Below are 22389 nucleotides of genomic sequence, written 5' to 3'. Positions count from 1 at the left end.
GTGTCTGACGTCGTATTTGAACTCAGGTCCTCCTGAATCCAAGGCCGGTGCTCTATCCACTGCACCACCTAGCTGCCCCTACACACACCATTACTTTAGATATTCATAGTGTAGGAAAAAGAGTGATGAATTTCTCCTACTCTCTTTCACTTCATTTTGCATTTGCTGCTCTGCCTGGTTTCAACGCCATGGAAAAAGATGCCCCTCCTAGGATAAGCTCCTCACTTCTAATCTCACCACCACATAGCTAATTCAAGCCTTGATTGACACCATCTCCCTCAGCCTTTTCTACCCTCTGAGTGGAGGGTTGGAGGACGGAGTACCAAACTTCTCCCAATGCCATCTTTTTAGAGAATAGAAGCTGGATTCTCACTACACTCCACTTTGTTTTGTTTTATATTCCCAGCTTTTAACAAAATGTCTGGCACAGAGTTATTCATCCTTCATTTTCAAAGAGGACCAATGGCATCATGGGGTGAGGTTTTGATTTGCCCATGAATTGGATTTTGGTGAGGCAGAATTACACAAAGTTATCAGCATCACCCTCTCTTCTAGAATCATCTGGCAAGACCACAACTGGTGGTGGCCTTAGATGCAGTGAATGACTTTTCTGTCTTCAACATCTGATCAAATTTGCTTCAGCAGTCTTCGGCTGGGGTGGGGGGAGTCTTCATATGCTTGGGGTAGATATTCCTTTAATCCACTGATGAGTCTGAGGCCTGTCAGTTACCCTCAACCTGGTTTAGCCTGTCTGCCAAGATGGTTTTACTGGGGTATGGCCACTGCTCATTCTATAGCTTCTTGGAGCTACAGGTAAGAGTGGAATGAAAGGTAGATATCAAAGGTAGATAGATGACCCACCCAGAAAAGGGCTCAGTAAGCCCTCACAACTGAGGTGCTAGTCTTCCCTGAACACACACAGAGTAAGCGCTTAATAAATGCTTGTTAATGAACTGGTTGATTGATTATGCTGTGACTGTATGATCCTTTTGGCCACTTCAATCCCTCAGTTCACAAGCCTTCCAAAAGCTACTTGGAAAGGATCTTTGCCTATGCTTTTCTCATATCCTTTTTCTACTTTTTTTTTTAAAAGAAGAGCTAGAGATGTTGGGATTTATAGTATCCACAAAATCTCTCCTTGGTATCCGTTAATAGAATTTCACAGCTCTCCAGAGCCATCTCTTCTCTGGCTTTCACATTTTGCCAGAAGTTTCACAACCACCCACTTTCCCACCCACTTCCAAAAATCTTGAACAATTTTTCCCCTGTTCAAAATTTGTGTGAGGAGCTGCACACTAAGCCAGAACTACTTTTTTAGAGGGGGAATGGCTGTAAGGAATTGGCTCTCTAGTTTTAAAGGACTTTTTTTTTTGGAGAGAGGAGAAAGAGAATGAAATTCAAGAGGATACATTCAGGACAATTTTTTCTGAGTTGAACTAAAAACAAAAACAAAAAACATGACATCAAATGTGACAAATTGTCTATTGTTTTGTCTTGTATTCTAAAGCTTTTTCCATGCTTTCTGTGGGGAAAAAATGATTTATTTTTAGGATCCTTATCATAGCAAGTTTAACTGCAGTGTTTTCCTGGTGAAATTAAGCCATGTCAACCAAGGAGAGCAAAAGTCTGAGAAGAATCAATATTATAAATATCAGTGGACATAGACAGTAGGTGTAAAGTGACCACAACTTGTTACCAATTACAAGCTGTACCAAAAATATAACATAAAAGACATTATAAAGGACATGTCTGGTCAGAAGAAGAAATAGATGTGAAGGGAATGTGAATGACAACTGACAAAGACTCCAAGTAATACATTGGCTCCTCTGTGACAGTTACAGAAAGGAAGGATTCTAGAGCATCACATGAATCTACAGTTAAGCATTTATATTAAGATACAACTCCAAAAATTATAGATTTGAGACATATAGTCCATATGATACAGCAGAAAAACCAGTGGTGAATAGCGGTGAAAACAGATACAGAAGTTACACTGACATCTTTCATTCTAACCATGTGATCATAGGGAAGTCATTTAAATTTTCTGAGCCTTAGTTTCCTCATCTGTAAAATGTGGATACTAATACTTGTGTTACCTATTTCACAGGACTGTTGTGAGGCTCAAATGAGATAATGTTAGCAGTTAAATTATTAAATGTCAGCAGTTATAATAATAGTTTAATCAATGATGAAGATAAAGGCATAGATGACGTGCTTATCAAATTGGCAAATAACACAAAGTTGGAAGACTAAGGCAAGTAGGTAACAGTCCCAGATACAAAAAAAAAGACCTTTATAGGTTTCTCAATCATTAGACCAAATAAGATGTGCTGAAATTTAATAAGGATTAATGTAAAGTCTTAAACTTGTGTTAAAAAAAACACAAAAAACTTCACAAGTAAGGAATGACTAGAGAGGTGTTCATCTGAAAAAGTGCGGGGTTTTTAGTAAACTGCAAGCTGAGTATGAGTCAGCAGTGTGATATGGCAAGAAAGCGAATGTGCTCAGGCTACATTAAGATGTGTGTTGCCTGGGCAAGGGAAGTAAGATCCCTGCTATACTCTGGCCTGGTCAGACTACATCTAGAATACTCTGTTTAGTTCCATGTTCTATATTTTAGGAAAGACATTTAAAATACTGATAGTGCCTAAAAGAGGAAGTAAGAGGGGTAGAAGGCATCAAACTAAGGCCATAAAAGATAATAACAATAATAATAATAGCTTACATTTGTATAACACTTGCTATGTGTCAGGCCCTGTGCTAAGCGCTTTAAAATTTTTATCTCATTCAAGACTCACAACCACTATGAGAGGTAGGTACTACTATTATCCCCATTTGACAAATGAGGAAACTGTGGCAAGCAGAGATGAAGGGACTTGCCAAAGGTCACACAGCTAGAAAGCGTCTGAGTCCATATTTGAATTCAGGTCTCCCTGACTCCAGGCCCAGGTTCTATTCACTGCAATGCCTAGTTGCTGAGATCAGCTGAAGGAAGTGGTGTTTCGCCAGGACAATAGCAGTCTTAAGGGCAACGTGACAGCTCTCATTAAGTTGTTGAACCTATCACCTGGAAGTTTCCAGAATTGGAAAAAGCCTCGATTGGCATCTAATGCAATGCTTTTATTTTTATAGATGAGGGAACTGAGACTGAGTGAGGTGACTTGAAAAAAAAAATTCATACAAGTTGTAAGTAACAAAGGCAAGATTTGAACCTTGGACTTCTGACTCTAGAACCACTACACCTTGTAATGTACCATGTTACCTGCCTGTTCAGCTAGGCTCCAAAAGGGGAGAACTAGGAGCACTGGGTTGAAGTTTCAAAGGGGCAAATTTTGGTTTCAATTCAGGAAAAACAACAACAAAAATTTCTATCATTTAGAGCCTTGCCAAAGTGGAATGGATTGCCTTGGGAGGTAGTGAGTTACCTCTTACTGGAGGTCTTCAACCAAAACTGGATTTTTCAGGAATTTATAAAGGAATTCCTTTTTAGGAATGTTGCATAGCGGATTTCCTTTCAGGTATGGGCTGGATTCGGTGGTCTTTGAGGTCCCTCTCACCTCTGGAAACTCTGTGACTCTGGTTCTGCAACACTGACTTTTCCCACTGGGAAATACATCTACATTCTAGTAGATAACATTTTAAAAGTTTTTTTTTTTAATTCATTATGAACTTAAATACAAAAAGACAAAAAAAAGGAGAACATTTTCATGTACACAGCATAATATAAAAAGAGGATTCAATATAAAAACCATGAATTTCCATTTTACACTGTTTACTTTTTTTGAAAAATTATGTAATAAATATTACACATTGTTTTCAAAGCTACCTTGCTTTTCTGTGCTTCCTTCTAAGTTTTATTTTGTTCTCTGCTGTGTACTTCTTATTTTTTCCTTTCTCCACCCTGCCCTAGAGAAGACTACCATTAAACACAAAAATGTGTGTATATACACATACACATATACACACATATATATGTAAAACAAAACTCTACATACTTCTATTTATCAGTTCTTCTCTGGATATGGATAGCATCTTCCTTCATAGGTCCTTTGTAGTTGACCTGAGTATTTATAATACTCAAAATGACTTAGTCATTCAAAGTTATTCTTAGAACAATATCGCTCTTACTATATACAATATTCTCTTAGTTTTGCTCATTTTATTCTTCATTATTTCATGCAAGTCTTTCCATTTTTTTCCCCCTAAAATCAACCAACTCATTATTTCTTATAGCACAGTAGTATTCCATCAGTGGAATTTTTACTTCACTGAAATTGAGCTCATCATTACAGGCAATGTTATTCTCAGAATTGTAAGTAATGCTATTTCAAAGTGAAGGGAGTCTTTCATAATCTACAAAATTATATGGATATTTAGGATTTGATTTAATAGCTAGTAATATATATTTTAAAATGTTGATGAATCATATTCTACATATATGAACAGAGTTCATTTTCTACTTCCTTACTACTAAAAATACTTTGAGCAAAACTTATTGTCCTGTCTAATTCCTAACACAACCAATACTCAGTAAGTATTCACTGAATAAATGAATATAGCACTCCTTGCACTAGTACCTAAGTTAGTGTTGTGAAATCTGTCAGAAAGGTCAGCCCTCTTACCTTATTTACATTTATTTTACTATTGAGAAAACTGAAACAGCAAGACATTTCACAAATTTTCAACTTAATAAATAGATTCATATACATTCTTTATATATTCTTTACCTGCTTTTGGATGGATTCTAAATGGAGTTCAATAGCTGCAGCTTTCTCCTACGAAATGTGATGCACAGAGAAGAATGAGCTGTTTACTATACAGAATTCAGTTCATTAGCCCATTTGCTTTACTTAGATAACTTAGTAAAAACATTTTCTTACACTTGAGAAAGTATTTAAACCCTATCTATGAGACCATGATCATCCATCCATCTATCCATTCATCCCTTCATCCATCCAGCTAACACACATTTATTAGCTGTTGTATGGTCTGCACTATGGTAAGTACTACAGGGGGATACAAAATACCCTCTCTGCCCTTAAAGTGCAAATAAACTGTCTGGCAAAGCATGACATACATATATGAATCAACCATAGAACTACTGAAAGAAAAGCAAGTTTCTACAGAAACTCAGGCTTTAAATTTAATCAGTTATGTTTTAAATAAAACACTACCACAGCATTTTCTCTCCCCATTTCTTATTTTCTCAGATGTTCTTGTTGTCAGAGGCCATAGGACTCTGATATCCTGTCACATAGAAAATGTCATATCTATAAATGAGTATCGAAGATTTGATTTTAAGTCAGGAAAGTTGTCATTTAAGCTAATAATTTAACCCTTGCTGAAATACTGCAGAGCATTATAAAAATTTCTTTACAAGTATTAAGAAAAACACTTAAAGTCAATTCATATTCATCAAGATAAAAAAACACTTATAGCAAGTCATAAAGACAAATACAAGTTGTCATTTGTATTATTTATTTTTAAATGTATTGAAAAGTTGGGATCTATTCTAAGCATTGTAAGCTATGATCAAAACCCCACCATCACCACTACCACTACCAAAATACTGTAAAATAAACAAATAAAAAACCTCTGGGATCTTAAGGATCAATGTCCAATTCTGGAGGCTGATACAAAAAGGTATTTTTTTTTCTTTTTAGAACTTGCCACCACTTGCAGTTTACTGCCAGCAACCATCCAGAGATAGCTCATGTCCATGTTTCCACAGTTGTGGAGAAAAGAGGTCCCAAGCTCCTTCACAGGTGGTCGAGATAATAAATATATATAGGTAGAAGACAGTCTTTATTTCCCTTATGGAAAAAAATGAAGATGAATGTATTAAAGGCATGTAGAACAACTTGAATTCAAATCTTATCTCAGACACTTACTAAGTATGTGACTCTGGCCAAGACTGTCAGCCTCAGTTTCCCTATCTATAAAATGGGGATAATAATAGTACCTATATTCCAAAGTTGTTGTGAGTATAAAAGGAGAAAATATATGTAAAACTCTTTGGGAACCTTAAAACTCTACATAAATGCAAGTATTAAGATGCCAGACTCATAGTAGCCAATAAACATATTCAGAAAATACCTAAAACATCCCCAGTAGTTTTCTTTAGAAACTGAACGTCGGATTTTCATCATTATCTCTAGCAGCAATAGCTCATCCAAACACCTATGATACTGTGTAGCATTTCAGGAAGGGTTAATTCTTTGACATACCAGTGAATCCCTAGTTTTCCCACAGGGTTCTACCTAGAGTAACTGTGCCATCTTGTGGCTCGGATTTCCCCAGAGACTAAATGCATTTTGGGGCTGCTGTACAAGTAATATCCTGAGATTCCAGTGATTCCCTTTTTGTTTATCCCATCAAAGATCCACACACACGTTCAGCCTTATGACCCTACTCTAAAGCCTTATACTCCCAAGTTGTTTTTGTTTTTGGAGCTGCCATAGGCAACTCTGTTTCCTGTCAGAGGTCCATTTTCCAAATATCTCACTGGAATTACAGAGGTGCCAAGGTACCAATCTCTATCCCTTACCCCTCCACAATGTGGCTTTAACTATCATGGCTTCTCTGGCTGCAGGGTAATATGGACTATTTTGTTTTTTTTTTCTTCTAAGGAAATCCTCTTCTTTATCTAAAAGTTCCAATCCCCCAAATCTCAAACTTGTGATTACCCTTCAGACAACACTTGCACTCCCCCTCCCCAAAATTTCTTTTCTGACTTGAATGATAGAATCTGGCATCACAAAATGCTGCCTTCTCTACACTGGAGGATTTGCATCGAAATTACTAATATGTAGGTGAAAGACTAAAACATCATTCTCGAATTCTCCAGTCAGTATGAATTTTTAGGACTGTTTTGAAGAATCCTGGGAAAGAGAAGCTGGAGGAAGACAGTTTGTTCTTGATGCCATGTGGGTGGGCAAGGCAAAGTGTTGTACCTGTTGTCAGAATGCCTGTTTCCCTGATCCTTCCTTCTAAGGTTTTGATGGGCTCTTGTTAGCAGATGGAGTGACTGGACTGATGAAGTCCCAGAGAGACTGCTGAGAGTTGAGAGTGATGTTTGATTAGACAATGAAAGAAACTCAGCCAGACATCTCCATCCACCATCACCCCTTCTCAAAGCTGAGAGGGGAAACAACTCCCTCTGATGATTGCTCATCCTCTCTAGGTTTTCCTATCTCCTCCCTTCTTGTGAGGAGAAGAGAAATTCTACCTCTGAATCAGCAATGAACTTCTGGATTCTTCCTATCTCCCCTAAAAAATGTGTTCTGTTGCTTACTTTCATTTTATTGCTATCATTTTATTCTTCTCCCATTATATAAAAGAAAATGTGATTAATTGCCAGATCTTTAGCTGGTATGTCTCATGCTGGGTAGAGATTGGGGAAAGGTTTGCATCTCTCTAGGGGAAAATTAGACAGTGACTCCATTCAGATGGCACAATGTAATCCTACCCCTAAACGAGTGCAAGTTTCCATAAACAGGAGAGTTTATAATCAGAAAGAGATTAAAAATAGGTGTAAATATATTTCCCCGACCTAGGAGAGATAAGCCCTTCAGTCAAAAAAGAAACAAGCTTGGGAAAAGAGGGTATGTATAACTTTATAGGTGGAGCATTCCAGGTGCTTCCTTTTTGGTTTGTTCTTTTTCTAGTTTTTTTTAGTAGCGTGCCCAATTCAGCAATGTCCTGTTTCTCTATTTTATTTATGTAAGCATTTAGAGATATAAAACTTCCCCTAAGAACTGCTTTCACTGCATCCCATAAGTTTTGTTATGTTGTCTCATTATTATCATTCTCTTGAATGAAGTTATTGATTGTTTCTATGATTTGTTGTTTGACCCAATCATTTTTAGGGTTAGATTATTTAGTTTCCAATTATTTTTAATCTATCTTTCCATGGCTCTTTATTACATATAATTTTTATTGCATCATATCTGAGAAGGATGCATTTAATATTTCTTTCTGCATTGGATTGTGAGGTTTTTATGCCCTAGTACATGGTCATTTTTTGTGTATGTGTCATGTACCACTGAAAAAAAATATATCCCTTTCTATTCCCATTCAGTTTTCTTCAGAGGTCTATCATACCTAACTTTTCTAATATTCTGTTTACCTCCTTAACTTCTTCCTTGTTCATTTTGTGGTTAGATTTATTTAATTCAGAGAAGGGGAGGTTGAGGTCCCCCACTAGCATAGTTTTGCTGTCTATTTCTTCCTGTAATTCCCTGAATGTCTCCTCTAAGAATCTGGATGGTATACTATTTGGCGCATATATCTTTAATAATGATATTACTTCATTGTCTATGGTGCCTTTTAGCAGGATGTAGTTTCCTTCCTTATCTCTTTTGATAAGATCTATTTTCGCTTTTGCTTTGTCTGAGATCAGGATTGCTAACCCTCCTAGGAGCTTCCCTTTAAGGGAATCATATCCCAACTAAGTGCTACCTGGGGAAAAGCTCTCTTATATGTGGAAAACTTCCCCATTTATTTCCTACACACAGTGACCCCTGTTACAATGATTCATGAGCAAATACATCTATCTCTGCTACACTATACTCCTGTTGTAACTGCCATTGCTGTTGTCACCACTAGCTCTCAGATTATTCTCAGACCTTTACTCTTGGGTCATAGAGGTGAGCACATTTTGGATCAGCACATAAAACCCCAATGTCCTTCTGTCCTATTGCTGCCATTGGTAGTTCCTGGGAGAGAGGGGGTCTATATACCCGATCACTCAAGATTCCCATCCTTCAATGAGGTCCACTATGCAACACTCTGATCTATCATTTGAACAAATATGAAAAAGGCAAAACTACAAAGAGCATGTCTGTGTTCTCTTTGATATTCCAGATATGTGATTCCTCCTACTATAATCTATCCTCTTGAGCGTCAAGTTAAAATGTCTCAAGATGGGTCACTGTACATGGTGTTCTTGCTTAACTATTTGTTATTGTTATTGTTACAATGGAGGGCACAATCTTGAGGGAGAGAGATCCCCTCCCTATCACAAAATAGTTGTCAAGCAAAAACAAATGAGAAAGAGGACGAAGGAGAAGGAGAAGGAGAAGGAGAAGAGAAGAAGAGAGGAGGAGGAGGAGGAGGAGGAGCAGGAGGAGAACACAATAAGAAGTCATCATTTGTCATTTCAACAAAATGCCACTGGGCATGCCAATAGGAGGAGAGATGTGATCATCAAATCAATTATACTAGGAATAATGAGTTCCTCTGATCAACTGGCCCCATGTATAATTATAAATTATTTAATATTTTTCCTATCCATTTTCTCCAATGAACTCTAAATGTTGGATGATATAACATAGAGATGTGACATGCAACCACAGCACTCCCAAGTACTGCTGAAACCAGATTAAAATGCAATTGGGAAGTATTAAATAAAATAAATAAAAAAGATAATTGAACATAGATTTATGTTAATATGTGGTTTTCTAAGTCAATACGTGGCCTTCTGAGAACCTTATGCACTGGCATAGTGTATGGAAAAGAACATTGGATTTGAAATCAGAAGACCTCAACTTTACTCTTGGCTCTGCTCCTTATTAGCTGATACTTTAAGTCATGTTACCTCCTCTTGATGAACCTCAATTTTCTCAACTATAAAGCAGAATGTTTGCACTAACTCCCTTACAAGGTGGTTTTGAGTTTCAAATCAAATCAAGAATATAAAGTACTTTATGATTATTAAGCAGCATATAATTATAGGTTGATATTATTCTACTAAAGTGAGTAGTTGCTATACTAATATGCTCATTTTACAGGTCAAAAAACTGAGACCCCCTAGAGTTGAAATGACTGCCACAAGTATTTAAGTGGCAGTTGAAATTAACATACACAACCATTCCTTGGGTAACTATTTAATAATATTAATGATGCTTGCTATCCATTTTGAAAAAAAAAACTCATTGCATTGTGTAATGGATATTACATTTCCAAATTACTGCTTAAAAGCCCTTTACAGTAATTTATTTTGATTATGCTAATTTAGAGAAATTAGTTTCTTCATAAAAAAATTAGCTAGACCCAATCTTCATTTAAATGACTGTATCATGTTGTTGTAAGATCAGGATGAAAAAAAATTGAATTCTCTCATGGAATATCTTTCTGCAGGGGTGTGTAGGATACATGGAAAGGGAAGAGACTTGATCCTATGGGACCAAAAACTAGAATGACAAGTCCTATATTTGTTTTCTGAGGACTGGTCTGGAAAAGCTCAGAGAGCCTCTTAACCAGATGGTGCAACTCCAAACGGATATTGGAGTAAGTACAATTTTACAAAGACTTTCCAGTACAGCAGATTAACAAAACAGAGGACTTTCAAAAATATAACTTGCTATACCAATGACTACAGCTTCTACCATAACAAGTTATGTATAGTGAATCTTGAATTGTCCATGGCAAAGAAAGCAGAGACATGTAGATGATCAAAAATATAATTTTTAATAATCTACCAGAATATCCTTCTTAATTCTGTTTCAAATGTGTCTGTCAGCATCCAATTGAAGTAGTCAGATTGACTCATTTTAGTCTCACCTCTTCCCCCTACCCTCATGGTAATGACCCACTGATATGGTCACCAACAAGAAATGAGCAAACCAAACCAAAGGCTGCCTGTACGGTCAAGCAGATCTCATCTATCTATACTCAAGCTATCTCATTAAAGTCTTAAAGCAATTTGGAATCATGCGAAAAGTTACTAAACAGGATATGCCCTTTGATCAGCCATACCTTTTCTAGGCCTACACCCGAATCAAAGAAGTAGGAAAAAGGTATTTATATTCAAGAATATTTATAGCAACTCTATGTTGTAGCCAAAATCTAGAAACTGAAGTGATGTTCATCAATTAAGGAATAGCGTGGTATATGAATGTGATGAAATGCTATTATACTATAAGAAATAAGGAAATAAATTATTTCTGAACAGCGTGGAAAGATGTACATGAATTAATGCAAAGTGCAGTTGGACTCAGAACAGATGGTATTCTAACATTAAAATTATTTTAAAAAATTTTGAAGACTAATAAACTGAACACTGAAATGAGCAAAATCAAGAGAAAAATATCTGTACAATAACTTTGAAAGCAAGCTATATATAAATATAGAACGATATAGAAATAGATATAGACATAGATATGTATTTTTGTTGTGTTTTTGTTGTCCAGTTGTGTCCAACTCTTAGTGACCCCATGGACCATAAGGTTTACTTGGCAAAGATACTGGAGTGGTTTGTCATTTCCTTCTTCAGTGGATTAAGGCAAGCAGAGGTTAAAAGACTTACCCAGAGTCACACAGCTTATAAATGTCTGAGGTTGAATTTGGACTTGGGTCTTCCTGACTTCAGGCCCAGTGCTCTATCCACTGAGCCACCTAGCTGCTGTACATATGTAGATTTTTATGTATGTTTTTTATGTATATTTTTATATTTTATGTATATTTTTATAAGGACGTGCAAGGAATTCGGTTTTCTTCTGTTCTTCCCCCCAAAAAATGGGTGAAGGAGTAGGATGGAGAAAAGAATATCCTTCTGTCAATTAAAAAAATTAAAATAAGTTGAGGTACTTCTTAAATGTAATAAGGTAATATGGAAATGTTTCACTATAAAAACATAACACATCAATAAAATGCTAAAAGAGAGACAAAGTCAAAGTCTGTCATAGCCACAATTCTGTTAAATTCAATAAACATTTATCGAAGATTTACTCTGTCCAATGAACAAGGACCTAAACAGCTGAGGGAGATACTTAGGTTAAAAAGAAAAGCTGACTGCTGCAGAAAGTTGACATTTTATATGCCATACATACCCACTCACAAACAATAACTCTTTCCAGGGGTTATCCTTTGCAGGAACTCGGGGGTTTGGGGGAGGGGGATGTTCAGTATTGACTGCCTCTCTGATGGACAGAAGTCATGAAATTCCCAGTATTTTATTAGGGTAAATGAAAAAAGCTTTGAATAAACAACTTTAAAGATGCTAGTCTTATTATAGAATCACCAAAAAAAAAAATGTTGACCACAATTCTTCGAACTATTAAGGAATCCTGAGAGAGGGTCCAAGTCTGACAAGTCAAAGGCTAGTGAAACCTTTGATGTAAGCTGGTAACTGCTGCCACCTGTGGACCAAAAAAGAAGACAATAATTAAAAGTAAAAGTGGTTTGATTTATCCCTCTGTGGCATTCTTCAGCCCCTTTAAAGTGATTCACTTCTTCCTTAGGCAGTGCCAAGCTTTCTATAGAAAGCACATTTCACAACAAATGTGCAAAGAATGTCTTCTCAGGCTAAATTGTGAGAGCTCCCTAAGTATATAAAAATGGCCACTCATGTTTCCTAGTCAGAAATAACTGGGTATCAGGATATTCCCTCTAGGGAGGGCTCTAACATCTGCATTTGAGAATTGGCATGCAAATATTTATGTTAATTGTAAAGAAAGTTCTGAGAGTTAAAACTGGAATTTTCTACTCTCAACTCTATTTCTGACTAGGAAGGGAGAGAGAGATTTGTGGGAAGTCAGGGAGAACAGAGAATGAATCAGAGATGGGGAGTGGGGAATATATTCCCTAGTGAATTCTAATGTGAATTGGTATCTCAATTCTAAAAGTTTTAAATTGTTTTCTAAAAAATAAAATACTGCCATAACTATGTTTACCAGACTTGGTATTCATATGAAATGAAATCAATGAATATTCCAGAAAAGTTTAAATTCTTTTGTAAAAGAAAAATATAGAACATTAGGGCTATAAAGGCCAAGTGGCATGGAAAGAGAAGTGGATTTAGAGGGAGGAGACCTGGGTTAAAATCATGATTCTGCTACTTAACTACCTACAAGGCCTTGACTAAGTCATTGGGTCAATTCTCTGGGCTAGTTTTGTCATTTGTAAAACATGGGAATTGGATTATCTAGATGATCCATTAAGTCCCTTCCACCTCTAAATCTGAGCTCCTATGATCACTTCCAACCTCATCATTTTTACATCCATGGCTTGAGAGATAAAGTTATTCATTCAAGGTTATATAGGAGGCAGGAGTCAGGAGGGGGAAGGAATGAGTATTTATTAAGCACTTACTCTGTGCCAGATGGCAGCTAAGTAGTGGCACAATGAATACAGTGCTGGAAGTCAGGAAGACCTGAGTTCATTTGTGACCTTAGACACTTGCTAGTTGTGTGACCCTGGGCAAGACACTTAACTCTGTTTGCCTTAGTTTCCTCATCTGTAAAATGAGCTAGAGAAGGAAATGGCAAACCACTGCAGTATCTTTGCCAAGAAAGCTCTCATAAGGAGTCACAGAGAGTTGGACATGACCAAAACAACTATATGCCAGACACTGCATATAACACTTTACAAATATTATCTTATTTGATCTTCATAGCAACCCTATGAGGTAGTTGCTATTATAATCCCCATTTTACAGTTGAAGAAACTGAGGTAGACAGAGCTTAAATGACTTGCTCAGGGTCATATAGCAAGTAAGTATCTGAGGTGGGATTTGAACTCCAAGTCTTCCTGACTCCAGGCTCAGCACTCCATCCATTACGCCACCTAGTTCCCTATTAGGGGGGCTATTACCACCCAGGTCTCTGGACTTATGATCCTAGGCTGTTTCCCTCCACAATACCTTATAGTTAAATTCTCTATGGCTAGTGAAACTTAGTGGATATAAATAAGAAACTCCCAAGAAAATATGTTGTCAAAGTATTGATACTACATCTTATCTCATTCATTTTATTCTCCCTAGAAACTTGAACTCTGACTAAGCTGTTGACATTTTTCTTTTCATCTTCCCTGTTTGCTTCTCTTCTGGGTTATTTGCCCATTAAGTTCTGTTCTCTCCTTCTCAGCAGAGGATTTCTCAACATATTTACTCAAAAAAAAAATGAGGTTGAGAAATGAGAGCCTTCCTCTCCCTAATTCTCTATACCTAAGATCTTCTCAACCCTAGACTCCATTTTCTCCTTTGCACCAGTCTGGGAGGAAAATGAGTTCCTTCTCCCTGCCAAGGTCCCTACACTTGTGCCTTTGATTCTATTCCCTATCGTTTCTTTTGGGAGCTTATCCTTTTGATCATATTCTCTCTCTGTGTGTGTCTCTCTCTGTCTCTCTGTCTCTGTCTCTCTGTCTCTCTCTCTCTCTCTGTCTCTCTGTGTCTGTCTGTCTGTCTGTCTGTCTCTCTCTCTCTCTCTCATTTTATTAGTATCTCTTATTGTTATACCATCTAGATTTTCCTCTATCACCCTCCCTTCTCCTTTCCCAGAAATCAATCCCTTATGACAAATATTTTTTTAAAAAATCATAGTCCTGGTTAGTATGTTTTTGAATGTTTTCTGCCCTCTAAATCACTTCATAGGCACCTTCTCATATTTTTTAGAATTCTTCTTATTCATAACTTATTAATATACTTAAATGCTAAAATGTATCCATGATTTCACTTTATCTTTCCTTCATTTCACTTCCTAGTGATCTCCACCATGCTATGTACTTCTGCTTCCCCTCTGCCCCAGTTTACAGCACCTCTTTACATGTTATCTTCTCTCATTAGACGTTAAATTCTTTTAGAGAAGGACTTGCTTGCTTGTATTTGCACCCCTAGTAATTAGCACAGTATGTGGCATAGAGTAAACAATTAATGCTCCACACTTAGGCACCCACAATCTTTCCGCTGCCACTCCACTCTGATCTTCAGTCTTTCCCTATGTCCTTTTGTGCTGTCTACAAATATGCCCAAGTCATTATACTGAAAATGACACCAACCATTCAAGCTACCATTCTATACATTTCTTCCCTTCCACAGACAAACTGCTAGAAAATACCACCTAACTCTGTCTCCTCCATTTCCTCTCCTTTCATTCACTTCTCAAACCTTTCAAGCCTAGCTTTTAACCTCATCACTCATTCAAAATTGCTCTCTCCAACGTTACTCATGATTTCAACTGTCAAATCTGATAGAATTCCTCAGTCTTCAAACTTCATGACCTCTCTGGATCAAGAATATTTGATCCTATTGACTACACTCTTCTCCTGAATAGTCTTTTCTTTCTGAGCTTGATATTGTTCTGTCATGATTCTCCTCTTACTATCTGACCTTTCCTTCTCAGTCTGTTTTACTGGATTATCATTCATATTGTGCCCCATAACTGTCATGTGCCCCTTAACTCAGCTTCTGTCATGGACCATCTCTTCATCTCTGTGATATCTTTATCTCTCATGGATTTAAGTATCATGTCTATGTAAATGATACCCTAATCTATATCTCTGGCCCTAGCCACTCTACTCATTTTCAGCCTTCTGCTACTTATTGAATATTTCAAATCAGATATTACATATGTAGTTCAAAGTCAATATGTTCCAAATTGAACTCATTATCTCTTTCCACAAACCCATCTCAGTTTGGGATCTACCTATTTCTCTCCAGGCTACCTTCATTATTTCAGTCACTCAGGTATGCAACATTGGTATTATCCTTCTCACTCTTCCTCACTACACATAACCAATCATTTCATTTTTTAAATCTTGTCTCTTCTATTGTCCCAGTATCTCTTGTATCTGTCCCCTTCTCTCTATTTATACAGCCCCTACAGTAATTCAGGTCCTCATTACCTCTCACCTGGACTACTGCAATAGTTTCCTTTTTGGTCTCATAAGATCAAGTCTCTTCCTTTTCCATGTATCCTACACAGCCCTGCAGAGAGATACTCCATGAGATCATCATGCTCATGAGATCAAATAGATAATATTTATAAAGCACGGAACACAGTGCTTGGAAGATAGCATATTCATAATAAATGCTTGCTCCCTTCCCTTCTTCCAAAATGTGGATGCTATCATGTCACTTCCCTACCCAATAAATTCTGATGGCTCTCTATGTTGTCTGGGATCATATGTAAAATAATACCTTGAGCTTTTTAAAGCCCTTCAGCGTAGTTCTTGTTCTGACCAATCATTCCAGGCTTATTATAAAACTCCTTTTCCTACGCTACAGATTTCTGCTGCACTGAACTCTTCACACACAATATTTCATCTCTCACCTCTGTGATTTTTGTCTTGGCTAAGCCCTCATGCTTCAAAAGTACTCCTCCCTTTATGGATTCTCTTGTTTCCTTCAAAACGTTTCTCAAGGCACTCCTTCTGGGCGTCAGGGTACGGGCTTTCTGGCAGCAGTTGGCACTCCGCACTTTGGGGGCAGGTTCGGAGAGTCTCCTAAAGGGACTTGGACTCAACCAATCTTGTGGTTACGGAGTCTGGCTCCTGCGCGGTGGGGATTGCAGGCTCTTGCTTGAGGGAGAGCCGGCTGAGGGCAGGTGAGGGAAGCTGAAGCAGGGACCATGGTGCAACCTTGTCCAGCAGGTCCTGGAGATTCTGCCCAGCTCCGATCACAGCTCTTGACTTAAAATTTCTAAATTTCCGCAGTACAGTTACTTGAAGGAAATTTAAATACGAAATCAAGTTCTTGTGAAAATGACTCTTCAGGAAATGGTGCTTCGAGCTGCTGCCCTTTACTCTGACTGAATAGCTGTATGTTTTGATAGATGTAATAATCAATGTCTAATTTATCATACCTACAGATCTATGGTTAATTTTGCCTCAGAATTATCTAGCTTTCTGCAACTACACTGCATTTTGAAGGGATTCATGAAATCTGACTTTATTGCTATACAGGAATAAATTTACCATCTTGGATTCTGGGAATTCTGCAATTCCCTGTTGCATACTCTCCTGTTGACCTAAATATGCCACCAGCTACCAGCTTATTTTGTGAAAAAATCTAACCTCAAGTGTACCCTTGTTGAAAAAAAAAAGTTGATAGATTCAAATCTTCCTATGAAACTTGGCTAAATAATGATACCATTATAGTAGACCGTACTGGTTTAAGACTTTTTAAACTTCACTGGAATGATATTGATGTGAAGTTGATCCTACATGATGAAAAAGAGAACTATGGAAAGGAAAAAATGAATAATTGCATCAATTCTTTGAATAGCAATGAAGAAAAAGCAGAAAAGTGTGTGGATGTCAGACTGCAGCATTGCTTAGCTTGTATTCTATATACCTCAGGAACTACAGGAATTCCTAAGATTGTCAGATTGCCTCATACATGTATGATACCAAATATTCAACATCTTCATGCACTTCTCAAGATCACACAAGAAGATATTCTTTTCATGGTTTCCCCTTTGACTTTTGATCCATCTGTTGTGGAGATATTCCTTGCTTTGACAAGTAGAACATCTCTGCTTATAGTTCCCAATGCTATTAAAATGCTGCCATTGAAATTAGCTACTGTTCTATTTTACCATCATTACTGGATGGTTCTCTAGGTTATACTAACACTACTTAGATTTGTATCTCAGCTTATTGAGCCATCTATTTTATCAGCTCCAAATTCACTTTATGTATTGTCCTTAGTGGCAAAGCATTCCCATCATTGAGCATTCTCAAAACCTGGAGGGGAAAAGGCAATAAAACTCAAATATTTAATCACAGAGGTATCCACCTGGGCAAGATGTTACAGCCTTCCAGAAGAGGATCTTAGCTCCACTCTGGGAATTGAGTCCTCTGTGCAACTGGGATTTCCACTGCTTGGAATGGTAGTCAAAGTCAGATATACAAATGGTTTGACCTTTTAAGAAAGTGAAGGCCAAGGGTTGTTTTTATTTTTTTAGGTGGTGAGAAGTAAGTATGTTTTCTTGACAATGAAATAACTCTACCTTTTGGCACAATGAGAATTACTGGTGATTTTATTGAGAATGGTGAAGCAATGTATTTCTTGGGATGGCAAGACAATCAAATTAAGCAGCTTGGCAAATGTTATTAACACTGAATGTGTAAGGCAGGTTGCTGAAGAAATTTTTCTTTATATGTATATATATGCACATATATGTATATATATATATATATATATATATATATATACACAAATTTATTTATTTTCAGTTTTCAATATCTACTTCCACAAGATTTTGAGTTCCAAATTTTCACCCCATCTCACCCCTCCTCCCACCCCAAGATGGCATGCATTCTGAATATCCCTTCCCCTAGTCTGTCCTCTCTTCTATCTCTTCCCCCCTTCTCTTATCCCCTTCCCCTTCTATTTTCCTGTAGGGCAGGATAGATTTCTGTACCCCATTTACTGTATTTCTTATTTCCCAGTAGCATGTGAAAACATGTTTTTTAAACATATGTTTTTAAAACTTTAAGTTTCAAATTTTCTCCCTTCCTCCCTCCCCACCCACCCTCATTGAAAAGGCAAGCAACTCAATACAGGTTATACATGTGCAGTTATGTAAAACACTTCCATAGTAGACATGTTGTGAAAAACTAGCTCCATTTCCCTTAACCCTATCCTGCCCTCCCATTTATTCTATTCTTTCTTTTGACCCTGTCCCTCCGAAGTATTTGCTTCTGATTACCCGCTTTCCCAATCTGCCCTCTTCTCTATCATCCCCTTGCTCTCTTGTCCCCTTCTCCCCATATTTTCCTGTAGGGTAAGACATATTTCCATACCCAATTGAGTGTGTATATTATTCCTTCCTTAAGCCAAATCCTATGAGAATAAGATTCACTCATTCCCTCTCACCTTCCCCCATTTCCCCTCCACTGTAAGAGCCTTTTCTTTTCTGTTTTTTTGTGAGATATTTTACCCCAGTCTACCTCTCCCTTTCTTATTCTGCAAATATAATCCTCTCTCATCCCTTAATTTTATTCTCCAGATATGGCCCCTTAATCTTCAACTCACCCTGTGCCAGAAATTTTTCAAGAAGAATCCTATGCCATTGTATGGTATCCTCGGGAAAGATTAATTGTTTGTGGTGACCAAAGACGGTTTTGTGAAGGATGTTATTTTTGGAGAACTTCAAAAACATTTTCCAAGTTATGCAGTCCCAGATGACACTATAGTGATAGAAGCCTTACCATTTACATCTCATGGCAAAATCAATTTGTCCAAGTTATCCAAAATTTATTTTAACTACACAAATTTGAATTGTAACAGTAACCTCAAAGAAAAAGGGGAACTATGAGAAAGATTACAGTACTTATGGAAGTCTTCTTTGAGACTTCTGGAAGATCCTTTGGAAGTTTCTAAAGATTTACTATTCCTTAGTAATGGTGGCGATTCTTTAAAGTTTCTTTGGTTCAATAGTGAGAATGAGAATTTGGTAAGCAGATCGATAGCTGAACTTCCAGAAGTTGTTCTCAGTTGCTCCATCTTAGATAAGTACAATCACATTCTCCAAGAAGTATTTCCAGATGAAGATATATCACTCAATGGGAGTTACTGCACAAAAAGAAAATTCAGTGTCATGAATAGAGGAAAATTAAGTAGCAAATATATAGATCAAAAGTCTGGAAGGCCTGTGAATTCTGGCAAAGAGCAGAATGCTTTTATTGCATTGAGCAGACTAAATCAGATTTTGTTTGTGAGTATCCCTCAGTCTTTAAGGAATTCCCTAAGTATGAGACAAACAGGAACTAAGTTAGGAAAATAGCGTTCAACATCTTCTGATTTAATTTCATCTGAAGAGTCCAATTTTGTTCAACATGTGACAAGCAAAAGGCCTTTAGCATTTATCGGGAGATGGATGGTGCAGACAAGATCAGCCCTGGGTCAAAACTTTCAGAAGACAGGACTTCTGTGAAGTGTCTGAGAAAATAAAGTTATGTGTCAGGTGGAAGTCCAATACTGACAAATGTGTGGATGTTTCAGTTGTCATTGCAATATCACTTCTCAATTAGTCATCTGCAACTGTCTATATTGGATCCCATTCTCACAGGATACAAAATAATTGATCTCTATTCTGGTAAAGTGAAATGGGAACAGATCTTAGGAGATCACGTTGAATCCTTAGCTTGTCTCTTTCACTGTGGAAATTTCATTACAGTGGGCTGCTATAATGGTATATTTATGTGCTCAGAAACATTAATGTAAAAATACATTAGATGTTTGCCAGCAAGGATACCATTAAAAACTCTGCAACCATGAATCTATCCACAGGCCTCATATATGTGGGATCTCGTGACCATCATGCATATGCTTTGGATATTTATAAAAGACCTATGTTTGGAAGTCACATTGTGAAGGAACTGTCTTTTCTTCACCCTGTCTAAGCCAGGCATCTTAAATATTGCTTAAATCACTTAATATTGCTATACATAAAGTAGTTCTACTGGCCTTAAATTCTGCTACTGGAAACAGAGTTTGGACACATTCCTGTGGAAGAGCTCTTTTCTCTTCCCCACAATGCACCTTGCAGTATGTTTTTGTTGGTTGTGTGGATGGGAATTTATACTGCTTTAACCACCTGGGACAACTGGTTTGGCAGTCTCTTCTAATGGACTAGTCTTTTCATCCCCGTGCATCTCTGATTCAATGAAGCACTTTTGGCTTCCACCATTATTTTATCTATTGTTATCATATGGAAGTACATTTCCAATGGAAATTTGAGACTATCTGCAAGTATATATGCAACACCATTTACTTCTCACAGTCACAATCTAAGCAGTGAAATTCTGCTAGCAGCAGCATCTGCTGGTGGACAACTATGAATCTTGGATGCTAAAAAAGGACAATTACAAATGGCACATAAGCTTCCTGGAGAAGTTCACTCATCTCCTGTGGTCTGGTGATCAATACCTGTTGCTGGGTATTGAGATGATTGTGTTTTTTGGGTATCAGATTTGTTGGGTGTCACTGAAATATAACTATCAGAAATAGCCAGCCTACAACCCTTCTTCAATGTTTTTATCAGTACCAAATGGATAGAAATTATTTGTTTTACATGTACAGAGAGATGTGCTTAGGTACTGTCCATATCAAAGATATCTTGGTTAATAAATGATTCATCAGGGAATGACCATTTTGAATGTCCTCTGTTTGAAGGCCATAATTTTTGCAGAAGCTGTTGAATGAGCTGGTTACACATATCATGCTCACTAATAGTTCTGTTTCCCACTGTGTATGATCATCAAAATATGTCATCAGATATTTCAGTTAAAAAGATCTTGGGCCTGGAAATGGAGAATTGAGTGACTTGTACGAAGTCACAAAGATTAGGATCAGAAGTAGAAAGGAAACTGGAACCTTTGATTCCCAGTCTAGGCTATTTTCCTGTGCATTAGCTTTATTTGCCTTTTTGCCCATATTATCTTGTATACAGTAAGTGGTTTTTTTTAATACTTATTGAATTGGATAATATGGCAGCAGGACACTTGATGAATACAATCTCTTTGCTAGCTGTTGTGCTATTTGTTTATTCTTTCTTAATGAGATTTACAGCACCCTTGGGTTTTTACTGCCAGGAATGTGTGATCTTTTTATAAGTGAACAAGGTTCCTGTATTAGAAAGTAAAATTACCAGGTGATTTTGGTTAACCTACTCTCTATCATTTTCTCTTCTACTAATATATCCTCCCTGAGGACCATGTCAATTTATTCTTCTATGGGTTTTAACTCTTAATTTAACTGAAGTGTTATCTCATATATATCTCTTATGTTACTTGTGAGAAAAGTTTAATTACTTAAAAAATAATTTCTCAGTACTTTTCCTGAAATCTCATAGCATATGATTCAAAGTAATTTCCTAATAAAATGCCTATGAATGTAGCCACAGTAGTGGCTCAAGTAATAATAACAGGATCTCCTGCTGATTTTCATCCTTTCTCCTATTCCTACATTGAGAATCCACCACTGTGAATGATGTAGTCTGTACACAAATACCCTGCGAAGTGACAAACATTCGAGGGTTTTTTGGTAGCTACTTTATCAAGTTCTTGAATTGGTTTCTGGTCCATGTTACATGAATTCCAATTTTGAATATGAATCAAATTTCTTTTTACTGCCAAGTACTTAAACATTTTTTTCACAACCAGTGAGAACTCTAATGAAATATTGCCTAAAATGAAAATATTTCAAATTTTTCTAGTCCAGAAACTGTTATAAGTGGATATAAAGAAATTCTATTTCCAGATAATCAATGAAAAGACTAGATAAAAACTACATTTTGAAATGAGATCGTCTTGCTTCTGAAGCACTTACTGATTTTTTTTTTATTCAAAGATTTTCTCCTTCCCTTTCCTCCAATCATAATGGACCATTTACATTAAAACCATATACAAGCAAAAATCTATAGTTAATATTAAAATTACAGTAATGTATCTTCTCTTAAAAAAATTTCTCAAGCATCACCTCCAATATGAATTTTTTTCTGAGTCCTTTAGCTGCTAGTAACTCCTCTCTTCCTTTTGGGATCTATATTAATTTATGTACATGTTGTCTCCAATGATAACATGGAAGTTCCTTCAAGACTGAGACTTTTTTACCTTTTTATTGTATCACTAGTACTGAATAGAGTTCCTTGCACAAAGTAGGCA

The 22389-nt window shown here is 36.9% G+C and overlaps 1 pseudogene; it reads left to right on the top strand.

The window, feature by feature from the left end:
* Positions 1–16479: 16479 nt before the first annotated feature.
* On the top strand, positions 16480–20385 carry LOC110205431 (beta-alanine-activating enzyme-like; annotated as a pseudogene).
* The last annotated feature ends 2004 nt before the right edge of the window (positions 20386–22389 follow it).

This window comes from Phascolarctos cinereus, unplaced genomic scaffold, assembly GCF_003287225.1.
Source record: "Phascolarctos cinereus isolate Bilbo 61053 unplaced genomic scaffold, phaCin_HiC Scaffold_5;HRSCAF=322, whole genome shotgun sequence".
Classification (NCBI taxonomy): domain Eukaryota; kingdom Metazoa; phylum Chordata; class Mammalia; order Diprotodontia; family Phascolarctidae; genus Phascolarctos; species Phascolarctos cinereus.
Note: the sequence above shows the minus strand (reverse complement) of the source record. Positions and strands in the feature narration are given on the sequence as shown.